Source organism: Propithecus coquereli, unplaced genomic scaffold, assembly GCF_000956105.1.
Source record: "Propithecus coquereli isolate 6110/MARCELLA unplaced genomic scaffold, Pcoq_1.0 Scaffold8, whole genome shotgun sequence".
NCBI classification, from domain to species: Eukaryota; Metazoa; Chordata; class Mammalia; order Primates; family Indriidae; genus Propithecus; species Propithecus coquereli.
Window position 1 is genome coordinate 1,567,867 of NW_012154173.1, and position 8,082 is coordinate 1,575,948.

The window sequence follows — 8,082 nt, forward strand, 5'->3', positions numbered from 1 at the left end:
AAAACATTTTAAGGTTACCTTTTAAATAACTGTGTTGTATTAACATGCCTCACGTTTTCTGGGGAAATTTGAAATATAGCTAAACAAACAAAAGTTTATTATAAATAGGAATTGGCATTTCATCATTCATGCATTTTTTCCTCATAAAAATAGTTACCCCAAAAGTGACATATTGTCTGTTAGGTGGGCCTGATCAGTTTTAAAGTACTCCCCTTGCTCAAAACTATTAAAAAATAATTCATGACACTTAGTGGCATTTTTACTCATTGTCTCAAAAGATCTTTGTAATGGTCAAAATGTTTAATTCACAAAAGAGTGAAAAAGTTGTTTTCAGTGTTGGGAATTTTTAAACCTTAGTTGTAAGTCCAAAAATATCTCTTATAGCTTCAACATCTTATGATTTTTCCCCCTCCCTGACTCTAGTTCTTTTTAAAAAGTCTAAAGGATAGGGTCTATGAAGTCACTATTTCTTCCCACCTTATTTTAGCTACTTGTGCACCCATGGCCTGTCGCTTTGCATAGCACCGCCTCTAGGTCTCCTCCCCACCCCAGCCCCTCTCTGTCTGCCATTCATGGGACGTCCCATTACATCTTTTCCAGTACAGATCACAAGTCTTCAATAATTAAGATCCCACCGGCCAGCACAGAACCTGCCTCATCGAGTCTGGGTGAGCAGACAGCTCTGCCCACCTCACGTTTTCCTGCTTCACGGGCTGCCAAGAACAGGCCACAGATCCACGTATGGAAGCAGATGCTGGTGGTATTTGTCATGAGTTTTGCCAAAACATGTACACTCTCGCTCCCCTTTTTCATGAGAATGGTTGACACTAAGGGGCCATGGGATAGAACTTTTAAAAATTTCCGTAGAGGAATCAAGCTCACAGATGCAGAAATATTAGCACCATGCTCTAACCAAGTAAGCTCACCATCCCCTACAATGTTTTGAGACTAGCCTGTGTCTCCTCAAGTCCTGGTGAAGAAACAGCCTCACTGACCAGCATGTGGAAGGCAGAGTATTGTAACAGTAGCACACCAATAGTTACCAGCAAAGTAAGAGGAAGCTGATTATTTTGAGGGGAAAAAAATCTTTCTTATAAGAATTAATCATTTTTAAAGTAAAATGAGCATAAAATATTCTACCCACGTAGCTATCGCACCGCCCTTCCCCGTGGGAAATCGTGCTTAGGAATTATATTAGTTATAACGAGTTTGCTCTACTCTCCCAGGTCTCAAGAAAACCGAGACTGTTTAAGCTTCCAGCATGTGGGGTTATCAGATATTGAGAATAACTTGGCCGTGTATAGGTAAACTGTCTGACTCTTGGAGTGAGAAACCAAGTACCTCTCAAGTTCTAGGACAGGCGAATGGGTGCCACAGCAGTTGACGTTCTCATTTTCTGCATAAGGAACCAAGATATGTTTGGTTTTGATTTTTTAAACTCCGCTATAAGTCATCATACTTAATTCTTTGAATGGATATTCTAGAATGTAAATTTTTTCAAAATTAACCAGATATCTGCTTCTTGTCTTTTATACATTGTTTTTAGAAGTCCTTCTAGTATACCAATTAGCCACCCTAAATAGGACACAGTTAAGGCTAAGGGAGACCAGTCTTGGTCCCTGGAGCCTTCATCCAGAACTGTCCTCTTGTAATTCCTGGTTTGATTTTGTTTAGTTTGTTTTTTTAGTCTAACAAGTCGGAAACCATGAGTTCAAAACAAACTATTCCCTTTTCCTTTCTTAAGCTTCAAGAGAATTCTTTTTAACCCTTAGCTCCCCATTTAGGCAGTGAAGCCTTCCCTGAAAGGCAGCAGTGTCCTTCCCTACGGGAAGAGACTGAAACCAAAAGCCTGTATCTATAAAGGATGTCAAACATTCCTTTGACAAGTTTCTGTGTATTCTTAATAGAAAACCCATACATGAAACTGATGTGACTGGCATTCATGACCCATGCTTTAAGCTTGCTTGTTTTCATTAAGTTTATTTTTTGGATATAGGCTTCTCTTGTTTTCCCTGGAGCCACACTAGAACCCTAATGCCTGTGTGCTGCTCTGTGGCTGCCTACTGATGTCCTGGAAGGTGGCAGTGCCTGTAGCAATGCTTGTCTCTTGGGGGACAGCAATGTGAAAAAGTATCAGAAAAGCTGAATTTTACATTCAAGTTAACAACTTGAATGAAGTTAACATTTGTGAGCATTCTGTATGCTTCAGATCTTGACACTTTAAAAAAAAAATCACCTTTTTTTTCTGAGTACCAACTACATATTTGACTCTACAGCAGGAGGGGAGATTAGAAGCAAAATTTGGACTAATTGACGCAGGCAAGATTTCCTGCCCCCGTGTGTCAGTCTGGAAAATGTCTTATCCCGACTCCCTATCTGCCACTCTGAATCTCAGGGAGTAAACAGTAAATATGTACAAATGAGGGAAATTATCCCAATGATTTAGCTTACTGTTTAGATATTTTCTTCTTTTTAAACTCAGGAATAAAGCTGGTTTGTGGATAACATGATATGACGAGTAAAGCTGTAATTTGCAGGTGACTAGAAGCATCCTTTCAAATATGTTTCTTCTAAGGACTTCTAACTTCGTTTTAGCTAGGAAAAGAAACTCCTCATATTAAAAAAAGCCAAACAAATAGAAACATCCATGAGCTCTTTATATAAGAGTGTAGCACAGTCTACCATCCACCCCCAGTGTTTCTGGCCTGTAGTATTTAAACAATTTTTATGAGAGAAAAAAATGCACACTTTTTTATTTCTTTGAAAAGTGGATTGACTTGCTGAATTAAATTCTCAAACGGGACAATGTAAAGGGAAGCATTGGTGTTGGAGACAAGAGCACAGGGCTGTGATCCCTGTTCCAGCATTGACTTTACTGTGTGACCTCGAGCAAATGATTTAACTTCTCCGTGCCTCAGTTTCTCCATATACAAAATGGGGATGATACCAACCATTGCCTACCTCATAGAGCTGTTATGGGGACAAATGAGATAATATAGACGAGTACGAATGCTTTGAACTCTCTGGAAGAAAGGTGCTATATAAATTGAAGTTGTGTTTTCTTAATTCAATTATTAATTTATGTTTAGGGTTTAAATAATAGCAATACTGTTAGTCACATTAAGAATAAGTTTCAATTTGATGCATATTTTCAATTCTCTTCTGTGGCCAGATCTTCATCATTCATCCAGTAATGGTACCTGAGGAACTGAAATCGGTATTGTTTTCTGTGTGTTTCTGCCAGTAGTATTTCAATTCTAAATATTCAGAAAAGGCTGGAGTTTAACTTGTAATATCTTACAGTTTACATGGAATGAACCTTATTCAAGCTGTATATAAAAGTATAATTACATGTAAATAGCAGGTACATTGTAATTAAAGGCACTTATCAAATTGTCTTTGTTCTTTTTTTAATTGTAATAAAGGTCAGTTTTATATAAAAGCTTGTTAAAATTCATTTGGTATTTGCAAAGGTCAAGAATGGCTAATTTATATACCCCTGGTGCATAACCAGGGCTTTGGGATTCCAGCAGTCAACTCACCAGTGTAATCGGAAGGAGAATATGCCTGAAGAGCAGACCAAAGGTGTAGTGGTTAGGGTCAAAAACTCTGCAGAAAAGGACCTGGGTTTGAATCCCAGCTCCATGATCACTTCGAGGAAGCCACTGGACTCTGTGCCCCTGTTTCCACATCAGGAAACGGGGGATAATAGCGTAGAACCTATTAACAGGGTCGTCTTGGGGATTAAACGAGGTATTGAGCATGGTCCCGGCAAGTGCTACATGCTCTGGTAATGCTAACACACCGTCTTCACAACAAGCCTGGGCAATTTTGATGGTATCTACCCACACTTGCCAGGCACTCCCATGGAGACTTGCAACATTCAAACAATGTCCCAGGCCATGAGGAAAACCCATCTGCTTGTTGTCCGAAGGGGGTGCAACCCCAGGAGGATGTCTCAGAGCAAATGGCTTTAATCAGCCTCTGACCCTCGCTGCCCCCTTCCTGATCACTCAAGACTGGCTTTGGGGCCAAAAAGTGAAACAGGGTTTTCTTTGTCATGCTCCTGTCTCCTTTTTGTCTGTGCCACTTATCTCCAGGACACCTCGAAACCCACAGATGGCCTCTTATAACACCTGCCACCCAATCCAGCCTCGTTTTCTGAGACTTTTCTAAGCTTTCTCCTTCTGCCCCACTCCATCTGTGCAATTATAAATACCCTGTTCCCTAGTTCTACGGGGACTGACTTGCTTATTTCTAACCACCTCGCTCCTTCCTGTGTGACGGGTTAATATTCCCTCCTATTCCTAGGACTGTTTACAATTTGAGGAGCTTGCTACCTCTTGTAGTTTTGAGCCCCAAACCACCCTTCATTCCCATGGTGGACATTGCAAACCCGAGAGGCTGCTGGGAGTATTTGGGGGTGCAGGAGGCAGAGGAGGGAGCAAAGGCTTCCTGCGGACCACACACCACCTCAGCAAATCCCTGCTCAACCCTCACGGCAGGCCGTGCCTGCCACTCCCCTGTGTCAAAGGGTCTCAGCTCGCTCTAGGATTTTGCTGTCTTGTGCATGACAAAGTCATGATGGCAACCTAGGGGCAGATGTGGGGAAGAGCCTGGCCACCTCGGTCCCAAACCGTGGCTTCATTTCTTACCACGTGAGGAGTACTTCCTCTCCTTTGCCAGAGCTTTTAGCAACAACTCTGTTCTGTGTGCACAGTCTTGGAGCTAAGAAATGTTTGTTCTGAGTCTTTGGATCACAGATCCGGGTTTCTCGCCTGGGCTATCTGGGGAAATTGAAGCCCCAGAGCTCAGCAATTTGGTAGGTTCTCTGCCACCTGTGAAATGGTCGCAGGTTACAATTCGTTCAGAGGTGCACTGCCAATTCTGGGACATAGTAGACATTTAGCAAGTGTTCAGTAAGGGGCATGGAGAATTCTGATACCCTAGTTAAGGTGAGCCAGATGTACACCACTCTTTTTTGTCATTGTTTAAAAAAATAATTGTCCATTGGTCCACCTTCCTACCTCTGTGAATACGATCTGCACTATGATTCTTTTCATTTTTTAAGAATGATTCAGGACCTTGCTGTATGCCATTCTGAATATTTGATCTCATTCTAGATTTTCTTCAAATCTCAAGGGTGGACCTCGGGTACTCTAAAGCCAACTGTCTACCAGACATCTTATCTGTTTCTAAGATGCCTCCATCTGTATGTCCTGATGTCATCTCAGGATAGGATTGTTCTGGAGGGGAATCATCTTTCCCAGCTGCACCACTTGACCTTTGGGGCACGTGTAGCTTTGAGGTGTCCCCTGTAGCATATACTGCAGTTTCCTGCACACAGTAAGCACTAAATAAATGTGTCATCTGATTGAAATCCTCACACCTATCACCCGTAGTGCCGTGAGCCTGCTTTGGACTAGTGTTTATCAAGTCCTGGGATTTCATACTGCAGCTCTTCCCCGACCAAAGGCTTTTCTGTGACTGAATTTCTGAAGAGATGGCAGGGTAACAAGGTAGGGGCGTCCCCCAAGTCAAGGCAGCCCAAAAAGGGGTGGCAAGGGGAGGATGGCAGACATCTGACATGGAGATAGGCAGTGACACAACCTGGCAGAGCGTCTTCAAAGCAAACAGATTTATATGCTCAGGCCCAGAGGAAAAAGATAAATCATTGCAACATCAAAGTAGAAAAACAAGTTAACGGAAAACAGGAGAAACCACAGAAAAACCGTGTATTGATTCATTCTATAAATATTTACTGAGCACTTACTATGTGCCAGGTGCTGAAAGATAGTAAGAGAAGAAAGGCAGAGCTCCTGCCTCATTGGGGCTCATATTCTAACGGCCTTAGTACCTACTTTTAAATGTTTGATATGCACGTTTAAATTCCCAGGGTATTCAGCATCTCGATGTCTCACCAAGTCCCTGGAGAGCCACTTTACGTAGAGGGGTCCAGAAAGGCCTGGATGAGTAGGTTACATTTGATGTGAGATGGAACGGATAAGCTGGTAAAAGCGATTCCAGGCACGGAGCATGGCCAATGCCAGGCTCTGAGCCAGGAAAACCTCGATCTCATACAAGTCCACACAAACCAATGCAGGGGCCGCCTGCCGGGTCTCCCGGACACCTCCCTCTCCACCATTCTCACCCTTGTCCAGCAAGTCCCCATCATAGGTATCACTGTGGGACCTCAGATCAACCTTCCGTACTATCACCAGAATCACCCTCCTATAAAAAGCAAGCCTGTTTGGGTCAGGAGAAAAGGACAGACTGCTCAAGAAAGTAACTAAGTGCCTACTATTTCCCAGGCGCTGTTCTGGATTCTGAGCATACAGCAGCAAATAAAACAGGCAAGAGTTTCTGTTCCAGTGAAGCTTACATTCTAGTGGGGGAAGAAAAATGATTTATCAGAGCAAAATTCAGATCATAAGTGTGATAAATGAAACAAGATGGAATAAAATAAATAAAACAATGATAAAATAGAGACCACCTTGGTTTGTAAAGGAAGGAAGAATGATACCGTTTCTATTGGGTGAGCAGGGAAGGCTGGAATGACCTGGGGCAGCCCTATAAAACAGGGAGCAAAACATTCCAAGAAGAGAAAATGGCAAGTGCAAAGGTTCTATGGAGAAAAAGAGGCTGGTGTGTTCCAGGACCATGAAGGAGGGCAGAGTGTCTGTACCACAGCAATGGAGAGTGGTAAAAAAAAAGGACAATCTGAAAGACAGACGGAGCCAGGTACCATAGAGCATAGTGGATTAAATAGGGAATTGTACCATGGTTCTAGGAGCAAAGAGAAGCCTTTGAAAAACTTTAAAGAGGAGTCTGACAACAATTGGTTTTCCATATGAAAAATAACATAAAATTGGATTCCCAACTTACACCATAAACGAAAATAAATGTCAGGTGGATTAGAGAGATAATTGTAAAGAAAAAACATAATTGAATAGCTATAATAATACAAGCTCACTATTTATGAGGCACCACTCTACATACATACCTTGTTTTAGCCCATTTAATCTTCAAAACAATGCTATGAGTTAAATACTCTTATTATTCCCATTGTACGAATGACCAAACTGAAGCACAGAATAGTGAACTAAGTTGCCCAGCTTTTAGTGGCATAGATGAGATTTGAACTCAGGTAGTTTCATTCCAAGCCTGAGTTCTTAATCAAAATTGTGCAATGGGAGATTTGTATTATGTATTTGTATTTGTATTATGTTCAGAATGGACAGATTTCTTAAGCAAAGCACAAACCATAGAGGAAAACACTGATACATTTCACTCTGTACATTTATAAAACTTCTTTATAAAGATTTAGATGTGCACATTGGTGTAAGAAGCAACATATCTAAGAGCAGCAATATCTATTTTGTTCACTGCCGTGTGTTCATTCACCTGCGCATAGTAGGACCTCACTAAATACATACTGAAAGGATGGGTGGTGGATGGATGAGTGGGGTGGATGAATAGCATTTGGATTTGCTTGCAGCTGATCTACCAGGTTCTATGCCATGTGCTGGCAACACAAAGGTGAATCAGCAGACTCCCCCCACCCTCCGGGAGCCCTCTGCCCTGTGGGTGACACAGGCAACATTTGCAGATGTGATGGCAAGGAGTTGAGGGGCTTCAGTCTGAGGCACTTAAAGTTTGTACTGGACAGTGCTGAGATCAGGGTCTGGGAGACCAGTTCAGATGGGACGAGGGCTTGACTGGGACAGAGGGAATGGGGAAAATACAAGATGCTACTTCTAGACACAAGTAGGTGGCAGAACAGAAGGGATCTGGTGACGATAAGATGTAGGGGATTAGGGGCATAGAAATGAAAAGATAAATCTTGGGTTTCTATATAGACTATGATAATGTTAATGAACCACAGATACAGAGGGAGAAAGTTTGAAGGGGGACAGATAACGGTTTCGGTTCAGACTTAGAATGTGCACCTCTCCATTTCCACAACTAATTATATAGTATTTACCTATTTCTTATAAATCTTATAATTATTCAGTAATATTGATTTAAACTTCCTCGTGAAAGAGATCATGTACTATCATGGGAGGAAATAAACTCTCCAAT